This window comes from Buteo buteo, chromosome 13 (assembly GCF_964188355.1).
Source record: "Buteo buteo chromosome 13, bButBut1.hap1.1, whole genome shotgun sequence".
Taxonomy (NCBI): domain Eukaryota; kingdom Metazoa; phylum Chordata; class Aves; order Accipitriformes; family Accipitridae; genus Buteo; species Buteo buteo.
In genome coordinates this window covers 39,383,360-39,402,951 of record NC_134183.1, presented here as the reverse complement: position 1 = coordinate 39,402,951, position 19,592 = coordinate 39,383,360, and the positions used below count along the sequence as shown (strand labels likewise).

Sequence of the window (19,592 nt, the reverse complement as noted above, 5' to 3'; positions counted from 1 at the left end):
AGGTCCCACTGAGATTTGAACTCAGATCGCTGGATTCAGAGTCCAGAGTGCTCACCATTACACCATGGGACCTCCTGGACAGGTGTGGTCCTTCCCCTGTGGCCACCCTTGCCGAGCCACATGCTCCTGGCTGAGCCTGGCAGTCTCTCCATCTCCCAGTCTCCCCTTGCGGTCTCTGCTGCTGCCTCCCTTCACCCCCATGTTGGACAGCCTCCCAGTCTGCCTCTGTAAGTTATTGCCTGTCCTGTTCTCACCTTGTACCTCATGCTAAGCAGCCGTTAACCACATATCCTTACTCTTGGTTGCGGTCCTAGCCAAGCTCCTGACCTTGCCAAAGGAGGCGACCAAGACAGAGGGCAGGGGATGAGGTTCATCAGAGAGAAGAGCTAGCAGGAGGACCCAAGGCAGCTTGTTATGGGTTGCACAAGCTGGACTGCCTTCCTCTGCTGGCACAGTCCTGGCTGACTTCAGACCCTGGTCCTCTTCTGCAGGACACGCTGTCCCCTTCTGCCCCAAAGCAGCCCTTTCCCTCAGTGAGAATGAGGTTTTTCTCTCCTGAGGCTGCTCCAGACCGGTCCAGACTTAGGTGAATTCTACTATTAGCTCAAGGCAGCTCTCCCACATGCCCTGGGTCCACCTGGCCAAGGGTCCATGCACACAGTGGGGAGAAGCTGCACTGAAGCTATCCTCCTTGCGCCAGGGTTTGAGTCTGTGTGTTGAGAGCAGGGCCCTTCCTCCCAGCAGTCAGACAGGAGGAAACACATGCGGGGACACTCTACTAGATCTCAGACTTAGCCCAGGACACTGAGGACGCAACTGCCTGGTACCTTTGGACTGCCCAAAGCACTGGGCTTGCAGCTGGTACTTCTGAACCCACAGGACAGACCAGGCTGCCGTGCCCAAGCCTAAGATTTCAAATGGCGAGTTACATTCAGAGAGGGTGTGAGAAACACCTAGTCGCTGGAGAAGGGTTAAAATTCCAGAGAGTCACAAATCTGAACGCATGTCGCGGAGAAGCAGCATTGCTGAGGGCTTTCCTCATCCATCCCTGGGACCTGCAGGACCGAGCAGGGTGGGAGGAGTGCCTGGGAGCAGCAAGAGCAGGGCCCAGTCTCTGAAGGTCTTGCAAAGAGGTGGAGGGACCCCCCACTCCAGGGGCTGGAGCACGGGGAAAGGGACGGCCCTTTCCCATGCGGATGCTGTGCCGCTGCAGGAGGAAGGATGTCCCTTCTGGGGCTGAGACAGCGTTTCTCCAAGCAATGGAGGGTCTTCCTGGGGCTCTGCTAGTCTCACCCAGCACTCGGGGAGAAAGGGTTCTGGGCCAGTGGGTTGTGTGGGCCAGTGCCCACAAGGCAGCTTCCTTGCTCGGGGCATTTTGTCCTTGGTTTCCTTCCTGGCAGCACTGCCTGCTGGGGCTGCCATGGTCCCCAGACTGTTTGCTTCCCCAAGGTCACGGCAAATGTTCCGTCCACTGTAGCCTCCGATGCTGCTCCTCCCTGCGGGACACTGCGGGGAGGACACTTTCTGCCCCCCTTACAGGCTTCAATGGGCAGCCAGAGATCTCCCAGAGCTCCCCAGCTCCTGGGAGCTGCAGCTCAGGCCAGGCTGGCTCACGCAGGAGGCCAAGCCACTCCTGTGTCCTGCACTCCCAAGAAATTTCTGGCCCAGGGCAGGCCTTGGCAAGCCAGTGAGCTACCTTAATATAGCAGAAGCCCCCTCACCGTCTATTCTCCAGGATGAACAATCCCAGCTCCTTCAGCATCTCCCTCAATCCCGACATGCTCCGGCATGCTCTGATACCACCCTGTGCATGTCCCCTCTTCCTCTTCCTGTGTGCACAGGACGACCTCTTCGGTGGCTCATACTTCCTGACTGCGGTCCTTCTGAAAAATGCCACCAGTGCTCGTGCAACCTGTGGTGGGATTGCGTGAGGATGCCTCTGTCCTGTCAGCAGTGTTGGAGAGAGCCTGCCATGCCCCTGTTGGCCTCTTACTGGTGGGCCTTTACTCCCACCTGTCCCTCTTCCCACTGGTGCTGTCCGTGTTTGCTGGTGAGGAACTGCCAGCTCAGGGAAGCTTTCTGGGTTGAAATCCTGCTGGTCAATGCCACATCCTGGATTGCCACCTACAGAGTGTGCCACTGGGCCTGAAAGAGGGAAGGACGCATCGCAGGGGCTCTCCAGCTTTGGGAGCAGAGGGCAGAGGAGCTCCCTGACGACTAAGGAGAGGGAAAAGTTGCCCCATCTCCAAAACGGGGGAAGAAGGACTATCTGGGGAACCAAGGAAAGGTGATGATAAACTGGAGCAAGTTCCGCGGAGGATCCCTAGGATAGTCAGGGGCAGAGGGCTCTGGGCTTGTGAGGAGAGGCTGAGGACCCAAGGCTTGCTCAGCTGGGAGACGAAAATGCTTAGCGGGGATCTAATAGGAGCCTCCTGGTGCCTACTCCAGGAGGCTACTGCGATGGCTGGAGGATGAGCGCCACGGTCAGAAGTTGAGCTGGCTACACAAACACAAATGGTCACCCGGAGGGTGCCTAAGCATGGGAACAGGGGTCCAGAGAGGCTGTGAAACGTCTGTCGTCAAGGTATTTTATGACCCGAAAGGACAAAGCACTGATCAGCTGGTGGGAGCCTGCCTGAAGCAGGAGGATGCACTCTCTGACTCCCTGAAATGCCCTCCAACCAGAAGGGTTGTTGGAGGGGAAAGCGGAAGCAGGGAGAGAGGATTTTGTGGGTGAATGTTTGCAGAATGCCCAAAGGTCCACATTCTAGGCGAGAGGCATGCAGAACGCACGTTTTGTAGGGGAGAGTGGAAAAAGGAAAGGAACGGCATAGGGACTCTCTAGCAGCATTTCTCTACTAAGCCACCGGCAGTGGTGGCGGTTAGGGTACGCAGCAAGACCTAACCCACAGAATGCCTAGAGGAGCAAGGCCATCGCCTTGGGGGGGAAGGAAAGCAAGACAAAGACAAGCCTGTCAGGAGTGGGACTCAAACCCACGTCTCCCAGGGAGACTGCAACCTGAATGCAGCGCCTTAGACCACTCGGCCATCCTGACCCACCGCTTCAGGGAGCGTTGCCTCTGCCACTCTACCCCCTCGCAGCTGCCGGAGCCAGCCCACCTCAGCCAGCCTCCTCCTGGCACTGCTGCAGGGGGAGCTGTATCCTGGGAGCACCCTTGCCTTGCTCCCACCAAGGGCGGCTGACAGGCGACTGCAGCACCTACACGCACTACAGGACTGCACAGTAGCCAGCACAGGGGCATCTCCTTGCAAAGGCCAAGGCACTCCTTCACGGGAGCAACCAAAGGAACCATCACAAATTACTTCTCTGCACATGCCAACACCATGCCCAGGGGCTCCGGGCACACATCTACCTTTCCCATGACTTCCTCCATTCCTCCAGGGCCGCAGGAGATGGCACGCTAAGCGTTTGGCCTACAATCCTGCCTCGTGGACTGTGCCTGGGGCAGCAAGGGTGCTTCCTTCTTCCCTCCTCGGAGCTGGGAAGGCTGGGCAAGGAGGGCTGTGCCACACCAACCTCTGGGTCAGTGCTGTGCCGATCTCAAGGAGCCAGTCTGTGGGAAAGGGGCTGGACACTCATGGTGAAAGCACAGAGGATGTGCCAAGTGCAGAGCAACGACTGAGCTCCCGTTCCTCTGGGGAAGAGGCTCACTTATTGCGCATGGTGCAGAGGAAGGAGGGCACAGATCTCTCGGGGACTTGTTGCTTCATGGAAGGAGGTAGTAGACTGTAAGGAGGTAGTAGACTGTAAGGCATCTCAGGGGGTCACTAGTCCAAATGCCTGCCTAAAGCAGGGCTAGCCCCAAAGCTAGAGCAGGTAGCACAGTGCCTGAGCCCCACTGAAACTTGAGTGTGACACCCAGGCATGGAGAATGCCAAGGTTCTCCGGGCACCTGCTGCAGTGCTTCAACACTGCCTGAGAATCTCAGAATGGTGCAAAGCAGCCGCTGCAGCCTGCTGTTGCTAAATGGGGAAGGCACTGTGGAGCCAGGCAGAAGAAAAGTTGGTCTGCGTTGGCCAGGAATCGAACCCGGGTCAACTGCTTGGAAGGCAGCTATGCTCACCACTATACCACCAACGCTCCTGCACACACTACTGCCTCCTGCTCCTCCAGCCCAGAGCCTGGCCTCCCTCCTGCTCCTCCACGTCCCATTCCTGCCTGCCTCCTGCTCTGCCAGGTCACCAACTGCCCTCTTGCCTGCTCCTCCGCTTCACAGACTATCCCGCCTCCTCCTTCCAGCCCCCTGCACACATACACACGACCTCAACCGGCTGGCACGTGGGTGTGCTTCTCTGCCTGTGAGCTGTTGGCTACGGAAACTCCAGCTGCTGGCTGCTGGTAATGGTCACGCTCCCCATCTGCGTTCATATGCGGGCCAGCTGCGCACGTACTATGCAGGTGCCTGTGCGTTTGCGTGCACGTACCTGTGGTGCTTTAAGCACAGACAAACGCCCACCCAGCTGCTCATTACTTTCCCCACCCGCAGGGCCATGCAGAGCACTGAAAACACAATGAGAAATCTCATGGCTCAAGATAAACACACGGACAGGGCTTAGCAAAAACTCTTGTGGGAAAATCAGGCTTGACTTGGGCAAAATCAATTCTTGGACACTTAAACCAGATGCAAGTAGTGAGAAACACAAAGACAAACAGAAAACACCGCCTTTCCTCTCCCCTGTGCCGGGACAACTTCAGTGCTTCACACCAGACTCCTTTACCTGTCCAAGCAGGATGTGTCTCTGCTCTTACACACTCTTTTTTTTCCTCCCACCTCTCTCCGCCCGGCGTTTTCTGCCCTTTCGGGAATTTGTTTTCACAGAGGGGCCACCAATGTTGACGACGGCTCAGCTGTCTTGTGCGGTGGGTCCACTGCGGAGCTGGAACTGGCTGTGTCTGACACAGGGCAGCCCGTTATCTCTTCCCACAGAAGCCATTGTGCAGCACCCCCTGACCCCTCCACTACCAAAACCTTGCCATGGCTAGCCAATACAGTGCCCATGGGGAATACCAGAGGGCATAACGCTGAGGTAGCGCGGTCGGAGGCTGCCCCGGTCAGAGTCTGCCCCAGTCGGAGTCACAGTCAGGCTGTCCTGGGCTAACGTGTGGTTGCATGATGTACCCTTTGGTTGAATTAAAAAGGCACAGCAACCAGCCTGGGTTTCTTCCTAGGCACTGGATATGTCCGTAGCTTGTAGACATGTGTAGCAGAAGCTCAGCAATCAGTGAGCAATTTGTGTTGCAGGACTCTGCGCATTACCTGTTCCTGGGCTAAAACCCGCCTTGTGCTGCCACTGGTTTTGGTGATGGATGATTGCTTTGGTGAATGCCCATGCTGGCACTGATGAACGATGAAGTACACGTGACCAGGACGTACCTTCCCCGACATACATGGGGGGCACCATTTTCTTTCAGCTGCCATTTTCTTATTAAGCACCATAACCACCATGTTTTCCTACTGCTCTGTGATTGGCTGACAGCCATTTCCGGACCCCGTTGTACCCACCTGCTCTCAGGCAGACCTGTGATTGGCTGCCAGGACCAGCCAACCCTACCTGTGTACCCAGAAGCGCGTCAGGCAAGGAAGCCCCCACTCGCTAAACAAAGGGAAGAGGCATCTTCTGACAGCGTCATTCCCTGTGGCCTCTCCTACCGCTTTGTGATTGCCGGACGGCCATTTTTGACACTGTCATGCCCACATGTTCTCAGATCTCCCTCTCAGGGACTGTCTGCTTCCTTTGGACCAAGAAGTGTGTGGATATAAAAAGATATACCATGCAGTGGTATCCACTCTGGAATGAAGACGAGCACTTAGCACAAGCGATATTCCTGTGGATGGCCCATTGCCTGCAGAGCCAGAGGCGACCTCACAGTCGACATGCAAGCGATCTTCTGGCTTCTGGCCAGTCAGGTACTCAGGTAGCAGGGAGCTCACCTGCAGATCCCCGTGCTATCTTTCTGCTGCCAGCTCGTGAAGCACTTCCAGGAAGAAAGACCCATAGAAGAGGCCACTCTCCATTATCTTTGAAAGGTCGCGACAACTGGGAGAGGTTCCTGAGTCCTGGAAGAAAGTCATTGTCACTCCTATCTTCCCAAAAGGCACAAAGGAGAATGGGGGCAATAGCAGGCTGGTCCGCCTCACCTCGATCCCTGGGAAGGGGAAGGAGCAACTCATCCTGGAAACCCTTTGCACACCCATGAAGAACAAGAATGCGATTGGTCTTGTTTTCATTTCGTTCTACTCCTAGCTCATTTCTGTCAGACTGTGCTTTTCTGGTTTTGGGGGGGCTTGGGGGGGTGTTTGTGTGTGTGTGTGTGTGTGTGTGTGTGTGTGTGTGTGAGAGGGGTATTTGCTAGGAGATCTCAAGCTGCACTAGCCAGTGAGGAGAGTGGATTGGCATCAGGGACTGCCCAGGGTTGGAGCAGGACACTGGACAAACCAGGCCTGGGCTCCAGGCATGGATTCTGCACAGACCTGTGGTACAGTCTAGGGTTCAGAGCACCTGCTGACGTGCACATGGGAGTGAGGGGGTGGGTGTCCAGCACTGAATTCCAGTCCTGAGCAGCCAGAAGAGAGGGAAAGACTCGGGCTATGTGTGAGTTTTGTCTTGTAGTGAGCAAGAGAAGACAAAGAAAACACCGCCATGCCTCCCAATTTTTCCAGGCTCAGCTGCACTCCTTCACTGCAGACTACTCCAGCATGGGTTCTCCCCATGCTGCGCTTCTGAACAGGAAAATCTCTTTCAGCGTGGGCTCTTCCACAGGCTTCAGGCCCATCAGGGAAGTCTTCACTGGCGTGACTTCTCCGCAGGTTGCAGATCCCTCAGGAGTATCCACCTGCTCTAGCCAGCATGGGTGCCCTGGGTGCCACAAGCTTTGCAGATGGCTCAGTGTGGTGGAGGCCCCTGGAACCAGCTGTGTGTGTGGTGCAGGGCAGCCCCTTAGCTCTTCCCCACAGAGGCCACCCTGCAGCAGCCCCTCTCCCCACCACTGCCAACACCTAGCCACGTATGGCCAATACAGTGCCCACGGGGAATACCTACTGTCCTGGTTGCAGCTGGGATAGAGTTAACTGTCTTCCTAGTAGCTGGTGCAGTGCTATGTTTTGTGTTCAGTATGTGAAGAATGTTGATAACACACTGATGTTTTCAGTTGTTGCTCAGTAGTGTTTAGACTATAGTCAAGGATTTTTCAGCTTCTCATGCCCAGCCAGGGCACCTGACCCAAACTGGCCAATGGTGTATTCCATACCATGTGACGTCCCATCTAGTTTAGGAACTGGGAAGGGGGGGGCAGGGATTCACCGCTTGGGGACTGGCTGGGTGTCGGTCGGCGGGTGGTGAGCAATTGCCCTGCGCATCATTTGTACATTTCAATCCTTTTATTACTACTGCTGTCATTTTATTAGTGTTATCATTATCATTATTAGTTTCTTCTTTTCTGTTCTATTAAACTGTTCTTATCTCAACCCAGGAGTTTTACTTCTTTTCCTAATTTTCTCCCCCATCCCACTGGGTGGGGCGGGGAGTGAGTGAGCGGCTGCGTGGTGCTTAGTTGCTGGCTGGGGTTAAACCACGACACCTACTCAGCCCTGCTCCTGGCTGGAGCTGCGAGTGAGCACGGCAGCAAACAGACTAGGATGGAGAACCCCCCCAGATGGTCAAGCTGATTGCATTGGTGTTTGCCAAAGTAGCAGCAGCCTTGTCCTCCTCCTCCCCACCTGCAGATTCCTGGAGGTCCCTGCTTGCGGCTGGGAAGTTGGGATTGAGCTGCCAGATGGGAAGGGAGAAACGCCTGTGTCCCCAAGCCACCCACTTCCTTGTGGGGGGAGCTCTGCCTGCTGCTCCACAGCCACCTGTCTGCCTTGGCGAGGGGCACTATGGGAGTGCTGGCTCCTAAGAAGGCAAAGGAGAAAGAAGGTGGCAGTGGCAGAGAGAAGGGCTGAGGGAACAGGAGGGCCGTGGCCATGGGTGCCCAGAGAGCTAGAGCAGTGCAGGTTAAAAGTTGCTGGGAGAGGCAGCAGCTGTCAGGAGGAGGGAAAAAAAGGGCCAGTTAGCAGAGGATGGTTTCGATCCATCGACCTCTGGGTTATGGGCCCAGCACGCTTCCGCTGCGCCACTCTGCTCCCCCCAGCACCTCTGCCGGCACCTCCCACGGCCCTGCCTGATGCTCCCTGGCACTGCCAGCCCTCATGCCTCCTTCCCTTCCTCTGTCCTGTGCCCTCACGCGGGCCAGGAAATGGGCTCTCTGGAAAGTTCACCTCCTTTGGGCCTGGGGTGGCAGCTCAAGGGCCTTGCCTTGCCCTTCTCCCCACATCTCCTGCCCATAACCCTGCATGGGGACTTTCTTCTTGGCCACCCAAGCTGGCTCTGCAGGCACTGGAGGAAACCCCGGAGCGAGGGGGCAGCCTTGTTGCTTTGCAGGGCAGAGGGGAGCTGCTCTCCAGCGAGCTCAGGACGGCTGCCACCCTGCCCAGGAATCCAGCTCCCAGGGGGCTGTGGGACTGTGCCCAGCGTCAACGTCCGTTCTTTTTCCGGCCGAGGAGGGAGACAAGGACGCTTAGCATTACCAAGCGTAGAATTACCAAGGGAATTAATCCTCCTATTTAGGCTGGGCAGGTAGTGGTGGCCCAACCTAATGCATGGAGGACCCCGAGATAGAGGAAAGCAGGGTTGGCATACGTTTACAATACAGTTGTGTCGACCAATCAAATTACTCATGTTAAGGGGTGGGCTAATCAGTTACTATTGCTCCCAAGATCAGTATGTGCTTCTCCCGGGCAGGTGGTGTGGACAGATGCTCAGTGGGGTGTTAATCTTCATTGTTCTAAACCAATGTCCCTTGCAGGTGGAGGGGCTTTATACTCGATTTAGGTTGATTGCTGTTCTGGCCGTGGCTGTATACCCGGGTTTTTTTGAAAGACAAATCTCCCAATCTCCCATTGGTTTATCATCTGCATGGGGTGTTCTCAGCCAGTGAGAGCCAGTCTAGGTTGGGTCGTCAGGTGACGTTGATGCTGAGGTAAAAGCCCTTAGTCCTAGGCAGTGTTCGTTCTTCTAAGCAAGTTGTCTAGCAGTTGGCACCTTGCCTTTCACACCAGCGGTGAGGGCCTTGCCCTGCCAGTGCTGTGCTGTGCTCCCCCACAGCTCCTGGCTTGTCCTCCCTCCTGGCACAGGCCTGCCCTGGCTGCTCCCTGACAGCCGAGGGCTGCCCCCGCCACCGTGCAGAGTGCCGAAGAGCCAGAGAAACCCCTCCTCTCCGTGCCTGGTGCCATTCCTGTCCTGCCCAGCACTGCTGGGAGTGGAGGTGGTTCCCAGTCACCACAGGACAGGGCTGACCCACCCGCACTGGGTGGTGGCCAGGCTTAAATGCTGCCAGGTGTCCCAGGGAAGGCTCTGGGCAGGCTGAGCTGGTAAAGCCTCTTGGTGAGGGTGAGGGATGAGGTGGCAGTGCTGAGGCCTGCATTTTTGGGCTTGTGTTTGCTGGTGCCCCGTCCCATCCACAGGCCAGAGCATGCAGCGGAGACAAAAGCAGGATGGAGAGCGCTGGAATGTGGGTGCTGATGTGAGCATGGGGATCATGGCCCCAGCCTATCTGCTATTGCTCGGGGGAAAGTATTTCGCTGCAGATCAAGAGGTCCCTGGCTCTGCTCCAGGTGCCCTCTCCATTGCCCCTTTCCTTCTCCGTTCATACTGACTCTCTCTCTGAGCTTCTTTTTCCCTTGCAATGCTTCCCCCACCCTCAGTGGCATGGCTGCAGGGAAAGGACCATGCACCAGCAATGGGCTTGTCTCTCCTTCTCTTTGGCTGGTCGCTCACTGCACGTGTCCCTCAGGGTTTCCCTTTTCCTTAAGATGCTGAACCACCCAGGCAGGCTACCAACAGGTCCTCCTCCGCTGCTGCTCTGTTGGGAGCAGCTGGGTATGCGACTGAAAGAAGCCCTCTGGGAAGCCTCTGGCTCTTTTCTATCCTGCCCATCAGGGTCGGTGATGGCAGGGCATGGTCTCCTGAAGGCACAGGCACCACCATGGCCTCTTCTGCACTTCCATGTCTTTCCCATAAGAGGAGGAGACAGGAGAGCCCCACCCCTCATCACCTCATCCTTAAGCCAAATTTGGGAAAGGCCCCTGAGAAAGGTTGGCCATGTGTGCAAGGACTGGGGACGGGTCAGGCAGAATATCCCCAGGACCCCAGGCAAGGTCTTAGGTCTATGATGTGTCTTCAATTCATTGTTAGCAATGAGGTCAAAAGAAGGACCTCTTCTGTAGCTCATAGTTGGTGCTGGCCCCTTCTCTTCCCCCCACCCCCACCCCTTGCCTGCTGCTCCACACCAGTCTGCCTTTGTGAGACCTAAAGTGAGGGGCACTTTGTGAGTGCTGGCAAGACCTCAGATCCAGGAGGTGCCTCCCCTTCATCTTTAGCAATGAGGGCCATGCTGTGCAGGCTGTCTTTGGAGGTGAGCTGCTGTAGGTTCAGGCCTAGGGAGGACAGACAGCTGGTAGGGTTGTTCTGCATGAGGTCTGAGGTGAGATCAGGCTCTTAAGTTCTGCTCAAGAGCCAACAACGTTGGCCCTCTTGTCATGGCTGGTACTCGGCACTGGTCCATTCTCTTCCCCAACATGCCTACCTTGTCAACGGGAGCAGGATTTCCCTTTCATCCAGGAATTTGGGGGGGGGTGGGGGGGTGGGGGAGGGAGCGAGGACAAGTGCTGTAGGCAAGGGGCTTTCACTGTCTCCCTGGGCACCAGGCACAGTGTGCAGCTGAGTCCCACTGCTGGCTGCAGCGTGGTCAATTGCAGGGAGCCCAAAAGGGGACTGCGCCCCGTAGTTGGCAGGATTCGAACCTGCGCGGGGAAACCCCAATGGATTTCTAGTCCATCGCCTTCACCACTCGGCCACAACTACCTGCTCCAGCCCTCTCTGCCCTGCTGATCACGTGCCCTGTGCAATGACACCCGGCTCCCTGGGAGTTTCAGGGCTAGGCTCCACTCGAAGATTTGCAGTTGGGACCTGCACTGAGCATGACGGGCACCTGCTGCCAGCCTTGCAGAGGCCTTGAGAGGCGTAACCCCAGGGGCTACAGCTGAAGCTCCCAGCGCCTTGTCCTCAGCCGGGCACCTGGGATATCCTGCCACGGGAGGGGGGATGGTTTCACCCTCCAGCTGGTGTCTCTGCTGCTTCCAGGGAAGAAGAGAAGGCAGCTGTGTGGAGACAACCAGTGTGAGGTGAGATATTAGACCCCACTTTGCTTCTCAGATTTATCTGAGGGGGCCTCCAAGCCTGCTGTGAGCACTACGGTGGGGACACTGCTGCAGGGCAGGTGGTGATCTGCCGGCAGCACTTCCAGCCTCTTGGGGACGTAGGGCGGCATCAGCCCTTCAACAAAGACCATGACCGCCGTGCAGGTTGTTGGCGTCTAGGGGCAATGGTTTGCGAGAGTGGGAGAGATCCATGGAAAAGGCGAGGTAGAGACTGGCTGAGCTAAAGCGTGGGCGGGCAAAGGGAGAATAAACGGGGGGTGTGGGTGACTTAGAGGGAGACTGGGGAGAGCTTGATTTGGTGGAATAGGTATGTGCAGAGCTTTTTTCCACCACTGCAAGCATTGTCCAGTTCCTGAGCAAGGACCAAAATATCAAACGATCCACAAAAGCGGTAATTTACACCACCAGATGAAAGTGGCTCCCCTTCTGTCTTGGCTCTGGAGCAGGAAAATGGCGTTAAGGAGGCAGTGTGGAGGGGGTGCACCTGGCAGTGTCTGACTGCATGCAGAACAAGGGTGGGAGGTGGTTGCAGTCGAGAGGCTGAGCATGAGGAGTGGCTTGAGGAAGTGTGTGTGCGGGGGGCTGGAGGGAGGAGGCCAGCCAGTCTGTGGAGTGGAGGAGCAGGAGGCTGGCCAGGCTCTGATCTGGAGGAGCAGGAGGCAGCACTGCCCACAGGTGCATTGCTGGAATATTAGCGAGCACAGCTGCTTTCCAAGCCGTTGACCCAGCTTTGATTCCTGGCCAAGGCAGAGAGACGTCTCTTCAGGCTGGCTCCAGGGTGGGTGCCTTACATCTTCTGCAGGCAGGCTCTTCTGCTCAGAAAATGCCCAGCTTTCCCCTGGGGTTTCAAGCCAGTCCCTTTACCTCCTTGCGGCCTTGAGACCGACTGAGGCCAGTGCTTTCTGCCTGTTGGGAGGGCTCCAGGCTGGGCTCCTCACTGTAGTGAGGTGGTACAGGAGCCAGGAGGGAGGCTTTTTTTGGCCTGGCACAGAACTGCACCTGCTGCTGCTCCTCCTGCTGCTGCTGCTGCTGCTGCTGCTGCTGGTTGCACCTGGCAAGAAAAGCATGCTGCCATGGCAGGGTACAGATGAAGATCAATAATGCTGTCCTGGTTTCAGCTGGGATAGAGTTAACTCTCTTCCTAGTAGCTGGTACGGTGCTATGTTCTGAGTTCAGTATGCAAAGAATGTTGATAACGCTGATGTTTTCAGTTGTTGCTAAGTAGTGTTTAGACCAAAGCCAAGGATTTTTCAGCTTCTCAAGCCCAGCCAGCGAGAAAGCTGGAGGGGCACAAGAAGCTGGCCCAGGACACTGCCAGGGCAGCTGGCCCAAACTGGCCAACGGGGTATTCCATACCATGTGACGTCCCATCTAGTATAGGAACTGGGGGGTGGGGGCAGGGAATGGCCGCTCAGGGACTAGCTGGGTGTCGGTCGGCGGGTGGTGAGCAATTGCACTGTGCATCATTTGTACATTCCAATCCTTTTATTATTGCTGTTTTCATTTTATTAGTGTTATCATTATCATTATTAGTTTCTTCTTTCCTGTTCTATTAAACCGTTCTTCTCTCAACCCACGAGTTTTACTTCTTTTCCCAATTCTCTCTCCCATCCCACTGGGTGGGGGGGGAGTGAGTGAGTGAGCGGCTGCGTGGTGCTAAGTTGCTGGCTGGGGTTAAACCACGACAGTCCTTTTTTGGCGCCCAACGTGGGGCCCGAAGGGTTGAGATAACGACAAACCTGACCAGAGCTCGTTAAAACAAATTTGTTATAAGCATTCATTATATTGGTCTAATAGTCACTGGTCATTATGTCGATTTATGTGTTCTTAGAGTTGTTGCTCTGGTTTTTGAAGTTCTGTTATGTATCACCTCCTTTGCTGTCTGTAGTCCCTCTTCTGCTGCTTATCATCTGTGGGAGGCGGATTAAGGTTTTCGCTTTGATGTATTGTATAACACTGGTTTATGGTATGATGAAGTCATCGGTTGTGGGATTAATCTGGTGTTTGCGCTCAGCATTGTCACCTTTATACTCCGGGAGCCATCTGTGGGAAACTATTAATAATTACACCATTTACCTTTCCTCCTTGGGAAACCAGTCTATGGGTGGGATACCTCTCTTCCCCTCTCCTTTCTCCTTCAGTCCAGTTACAATGGTGTTTGAGAAGTTTGAAAAATTTGAATACCCTTGGGATGTTGAGACCAGCATGGTCCTAGCTCTTCTGCTAGGAATTAGCATGCTCCTGAATGTGGTTCAGCTCTTGTTTAAGGTTAAACAACTATTTAAGAAGATCACCCAGAGATCTGCCCCGAGGCTGGATAATTATGAGTGGCAGGGTGTGTGGGGTAGTATGGGCAAGTACCTAGAGAAGTGGGCACATCCAGTGTTTTGGAAATTCACCCCTGAACAAGTGCAGAATCCGGAAGAACTAGTAAAATCTTTGGAAAAGGTATGCTGTCACCCTGGCAGCTCCAGAGAGATACAAATCACTGCAATGTGCTCGGGCCTGGCCCGTGCTTATCGAGCCCTGTTCAACACCACTCAGTACCCTCAAGGGGAGGAGAAGGTCTCTGGACCTAACAACGAAACAATGAGCTCTGCGGTCACCCAAACCTCGGCAACGGGTGCTGTGGCCCCTCCAGCCCCGGTGACAAGCATTGAGGCCACCCAGACCTTGGCGACAGGCACCGCGACCCCTCCAGCCCCGGCAACGAGCACGGCAGCTACCCAAACCTCAGCAACGGGCACTGCGGTCCCTCCAGCCCCAGCGATGAGCACTGCTGCTACCCAAACCTCGGCAACAGACACTGCGGTTATCCAAAACCCGGCGAGCGATACTGCAACTGAACCAGCGGACCAACCTGCACCAGTATCAGTTGCCCCCGTACAGAAAAAGAAATATACAAAAAAGTCAGCTTGCTTAGCGAAGGATGAAGGTGAACCAGGGTCATCACGGGAACCGGAGGAAGAGGCAGAACCAGAGGTAATAACCCGGTCCCTATCCTTGAGTGAGCTGCGGGATTTGCGAAAAGATTTCGGTCACCGTATAGGTGAGCATATTATCACCTGGCTCCTCCGATGCTGGGACAATGGGGCTAATAGCTTGGAATTAGAAGGTAGGGAAGCCAAGCAGTTGGGATCGCTTGCCAGGGAAGGTGGCATTGACAAGGCAATTGGAAAAGGGACACAAGCTATCAGCCTCTGGAGGCGACTCCTGTCAAGTGTGAAGGAAAGGTACCCCTTTAAGGAAGATGTTATATGTCAATCAAGCAAGTGGACCACCATGGAAAAAGGTATCCAATATCTGAGGGAATTAGCTGTGCTAGAGACGATTCATCATGACCCGGACAACCCACAATTACTCAAAGATCCAGGCGAAGTCCAATGCACACGACCCATGTGGCGGAAGTTTGTACAGAGCGCGCCATCGTCCTATGCCAACTCACTGGCAATAATGACCTGGAAAGACGCAGAGGCACCGACAGTGGATGAAGTGGCTTGCCAACTCCGTCAATACGAAGAAAATCTCTCCTCCTCCCTACAAGCCTGCATTTCGGCTGTGGAGCTGTCCGAGGTTTTCCAGCAATTCAAGGAGGATATGTCCTATTGCCCACCTGTAAGGACCAATGTCTCAGCTATTAGGAGTGAGGGCTCCTCTGCCCAAGAGACAGAATATAGAAGGTACACACCGCAAGGTGCCCTGTGGTTTTACCTATGTGATCATGGAGAGGGCATGAGGAAATGGGATGGAAAACCTACCTTGGTCCTAGATGCACGGGTATGTGAACTGCGAGGAAAAACCACCACAAAAGGGGATTCTACCAGGAAAAATGCCAGTCCAGTTTCCAAACAGAGTAGAAGGGCTGATCTGATTTCTGATCCTCTTGAAGGGAATTCTGAGCCAATTTTACGAGAAGTGAATACTGGATACTCTGACCAGAATTAGAGGGGCCCTGCCTCCAGCCAGGTGGAGGAAAGGGATAACTGGGTCTATTGGACTGTGTGGATTCGATGGCCTGGCACGTCAGACCCACAGGAGTATAAGGCTCTAGTAGACACCGGCGCACAGTGCACTCTAATGCCATCAAGTTATAAAGGGGCAGAACCCATTTGTATTTCTGGTGTGACAGGGGGATCCCAAGAGTTAACTGTATTGGAAGCTGAAGTAAGCCTAACTGGAAATGAACGGCAGAAACACCCCATCGTGACTGGTCCAGAGGCTCTGTGTATCCTTGGCATAGACTATCTCAGGAGAGGGTATTTTAAGGACCTGGAGGGGTATCGATGGGCTTTTGGTATAGCTGCCTTGGAGATGGAGGGCACTGAACAGCTGTCTACCCTGCCTGGTCTCTCTCAAGACCCTTCGATTGTGGGGTTGCTGAAGGTTGAAGAACAAGTGCCAACTGCTACCACGACGGTGCAGCGGCAGCAATATCGCACCAGCCGAGACTCTCTGATTCCCATCCACAAGTCGATTCGCCAACTGGAGAGCCAAGGAGTGATCAGCAAGACTCGCTCACCCTGTAGTAGTCCCATATGGCCAGTGAGAAAGTCTAATGGGGAGTGGAGACTAACAGTTGACTATCGCGGCCTGAATGAAGTTAGCCACCGCTGCGTGCTGCCGTTCCAGATATGCTAGAACTTCAATACAAACTAGAGTCAAAGGCAGCCAAGTGGTATGCCACAATTGACATTGCTAATGCATTTTTCTCAATCCCTCTGGCAGCAGAGTGTCGTCCACAATTTGCCTTTACTTGGAGGGGTGTCCAGTACACTTGGAATCGATTGCCCCAGGGGTGGAAACACAGCCCCACCATTTGCCATGGACTAATCCAGACTGCACTGGAAAAAGGTGAAGCTCCGGAACACCTGCAATACATTGATGACATCATTGTATGGGGCAACACGGCAGAAGAAGTCTTTGAGAAAGGGAAGAAAATAATCCAAATCCTTCTGAAAGCCGGTTTTGCCATAAAAGAAAGTAAGGTCAAGGGACCTGCACAGGAGATCCAGTTTTTAGGAATAAAATGGCAAGATGGACGACGTCAGATCCCAATGGACGTAAGTAACAAAATAGCAGCTCTGTCTCCACCGACTAGTAAAAAGGAAACACAGGCTTTCTTAGGCGTCGTGGGTTTTTGGAGAATGCATATGCCAAATTACAGTCTGATTGTAAGCCCTCTCTATCAAGTGACCCGGAAGAAGAATGATTTTGAATGGGGCCCTGAGCAACAACAAGCCTTTGAACAAATTAAGCGGGAGATTGTTCATGCAGTAGCCCTTGGACCAGTCTGGGCAGGACAAGATGTTAAAAATGTGCTCTACACTGCAGCCGGGGAGAACGGCCCTACCTGGAGCCTCTGGCAGAAAGCACCTGGGAACACCTGAGGCCGACCCCTGGGGTTTTGAAGTCGAGGATATCGAGGATCTGAGGCTCGCTATACTCCAACTGAAAAAGAGATATTGACAGCGTATGAAGGAGTTCAAGCTGCCTCAGAAGCGGTTGGTGCTGAAACACAGCTCCTCTTAGCACCCCGACTGCCAGTGCTCGGCTGGATGTTCAAAGGGAGGGTCTCCTCTACACATCACGTGACTGATGCCACATGGAGTAAGTGGATTGCACTGATCACACAACAGGCTCGCATAGGAAACCCCAGTCACCCAGGAATTTTAGAAGTGATCATGGACGGGCCAGAAGGCAAAGATTTTGGAATGTCGCCAGAGGAGGAGGTGACACGTGCTGAAGAAGCCCCGCTGTATAATAAACTGCCAGAAAATGAGAGGCAATATGCCCTGTTCACTGATGGATCCTGTCACATTGTGGGAAAGCATCGGAGGTGGAAGGCTGCTGTATGGAGTCCTACACGACAAGTTGCAGAAACTGCTGAAGGAGAAGGTGAATCGAGTCAGTTTGCAGAGGTGAAAGCCATCCAGCAAGCATTAGACATTGCTGAAAGAGAAAAGTGGCCAGTGCTCTATCTCTATACTGACTCATGGATGGTGGCAAATGCCCTGTGGGGGTGGTTACAGCAATGGAAGCAGAGCAACTGGCAGAGCAGAGGTAAACCCATTTGGGCTGCCGCACTGTGGCAAGATATTGCGTCCTGGCTAGAGAATCTGGTTGTAAAAGTACGTCATGTAGATGCTCACGTACCCAAGGGTCGGGCCACTGAAGAACATCAAAACAACCAACAGGCAGATCAGGCCAATAAGATTGAAGTGTCTCAGGTGGACCTGGACTGGCAACATAAGGGTGAGCTATTTATGGCTCAGTGGGCCCATGATACTTCAGGCCATCAGGGAAGAGATGCAACATATAGATGGGCTCGTGATCAAGGGGTGGACTTGACCATGGACACTATCACACAGGTTATCCATGAATGTGAAACATGTGCTGCAATTAAGCAAGCCAAGCGGTTAAAGCCCCTGTGGTTTGGAGGGGCGATGGCTGAAATATAAATATGGGGAAGCCTGGCAGATTGACTATATCACACTCCCACAAACTCACCAAGGCAAGTACTATGTGCTTACAATGGTGGAAGCAACCACCAGATGGCTGGAAACATATTCTGTACCCCATGCCACCGCCCAGAACACTATCCTGGGCCTTGAAAAGCAGGTCTTGTGGCGACATGGCACCCCAGAAAGAACTGAGTCAGACAACGGGACTCATTTCCAAAACAACCTCATAGACACCTGGGCCAAAGAGCATGGCATTGAGTGGGTGTATCATATCCCCTATCATGCACCAGCCTCTGGGAAAATTGAGCGATACAATGGACTTTAAAGACTACATTGAAAGCAATGGGGCAGGGGGAACTTTCAAACATTGGGATACACATTTAGCAAAAGCCACCTGGTTAGTCAACACCAGAGGATCTGCCAGTCGGGGTGGCCCTGCCCAGTCAGAATTTTTACATACTGTGGAAGGGGATAAAGTCCCTGTAGTGCACATAAAAAAATATGTTAGGGAAGACAGTCTGGGTTACTCCTGCCTCAGGAAAAGGTAAACCCATTCGTGGGATTGCTTTTGCTCAATGGCCTGGGTGCACTTGGTGGGTGATGCGAAAAGATGGAGAAGTCCAAGGTGTGCCTCAAGGGGATTTGATTTTAGGTGAGAATAGCCAGAAGTAAACTGTATGATATTAGTTGCTATATAACCCTGCTACTGTATGTTATCATTACTATAATTGTTATATGCTATATCCATAGTACTATAGTAAGAATCACTTAGATGAAGCAAGAATGAACTATGATAAAACTGAGCGAAGCACAGCAGTGATGGAACCAGAATTGACTCCAGCATGCAACAACCCAACGGTGCACACCATCCTCCTGCTGCGTCCAATGTCACCTGCTCATTGCACCGGGCTGAAGCCCAATTCTGCTCTACCGACTGAGAGGACTTTGCACCATCCCTCCTGCCCAGAAAGACTGGTAGGACAGATGGCACCCTGAGTCAGGAACTAAATTAACTCAATGAACACTTTATGAACATGACCCATAAACTACAGGAATGCCATCTCTGTGTGTGTATACATATATACATATACATATCATTGTTCGTATGTCTCAAAGGGATGGAAAAGGTGATGATGATTGACAAGGATGTAACCAAAGGTATGGGAACTGAGCATGACATCAATGGTATAGAATAAGGGGTGGATACTGTCCTGGTTTCAGCTGGGATAGAGTTAACTCTCTTCCTAGTAGCTGGTACGATGCTATGTTTTGAGTTCAGTATGCAAAGAATGTTGATAACGCTGATGTTTTCAGTTGTTGCTAAGTAGTGTTTAGACCAAAGCCAAGGATTTTTCAGCTTCTCAAGCCCAGCCAGCGAGAAAGCTGGGGGGGCACAAGAAGCTGGCCCAGGACACTGCCAGGGCAGCTGGCCCAAACTGGCCAACGGGGTATTCCATACCATGTGACGTCCCATCTAGTATAGGAACTGGGGGGTGGGGGCAGGGAATGGCCGCTCAGGGACTAGCTGGGTGTCGGTCAGCGGGTGGTGAGCAATTGCACTGCGCATCATTTGTACATTCCAATCCTTTTATTATTGCTGTTTTCATTTTATTAGTGTTATCATTATCATTATTAGTTTCTTCTTTCCTGTTCTATTAAACCGTTCTTCTCTCAACCCACGAGTTTTACTTCTTTTCCCAATTCTCTCCCCCATCCCACTGGCTGGGGGGGAGTGAGTGAGTGAGCGGCTGCGTGGTGCTAAGTTGCTGGCTGGGGTTAAACCATGACAAATGCCTTGGTGGTGGTCAAGGGACAGGCTGTGCTTCATGAGGCCAGCAATGCAATTGGGCTG

The 19,592-nt window shown here is 53.6% G+C and overlaps 4 non-coding genes across 4 annotated transcripts; all 4 read right to left on the bottom strand.

Annotated features, from left to right (window-relative positions):
* Positions 1–72, bottom strand: TRNAQ-CUG (transfer RNA glutamine (anticodon CUG)). The gene has a single exon. It is a non-coding gene; the product is annotated as a tRNA-Gln (tRNA).
* A 2,901-nt stretch (positions 73–2,973) lies between these two features.
* On the bottom strand, positions 2,974–3,056 carry TRNAL-CAG (transfer RNA leucine (anticodon CAG)). The gene has a single exon. It is a non-coding gene; the product is annotated as a tRNA-Leu (tRNA).
* Positions 3,057–4,030: 974 nt separating this feature from the next.
* Positions 4,031–4,102, bottom strand: TRNAG-UCC (transfer RNA glycine (anticodon UCC)). The gene has a single exon. It is a non-coding gene; the product is annotated as a tRNA-Gly (tRNA).
* Positions 4,103–10,841: 6,739 nt separating this feature from the next.
* TRNAS-AGA (transfer RNA serine (anticodon AGA)) lies at positions 10,842–10,923 on the bottom strand. Its single transcript has one exon. It is a non-coding gene; the product is annotated as a tRNA-Ser (tRNA).
* Positions 10,924–19,592: the final 8,669 nt, after the last annotated feature.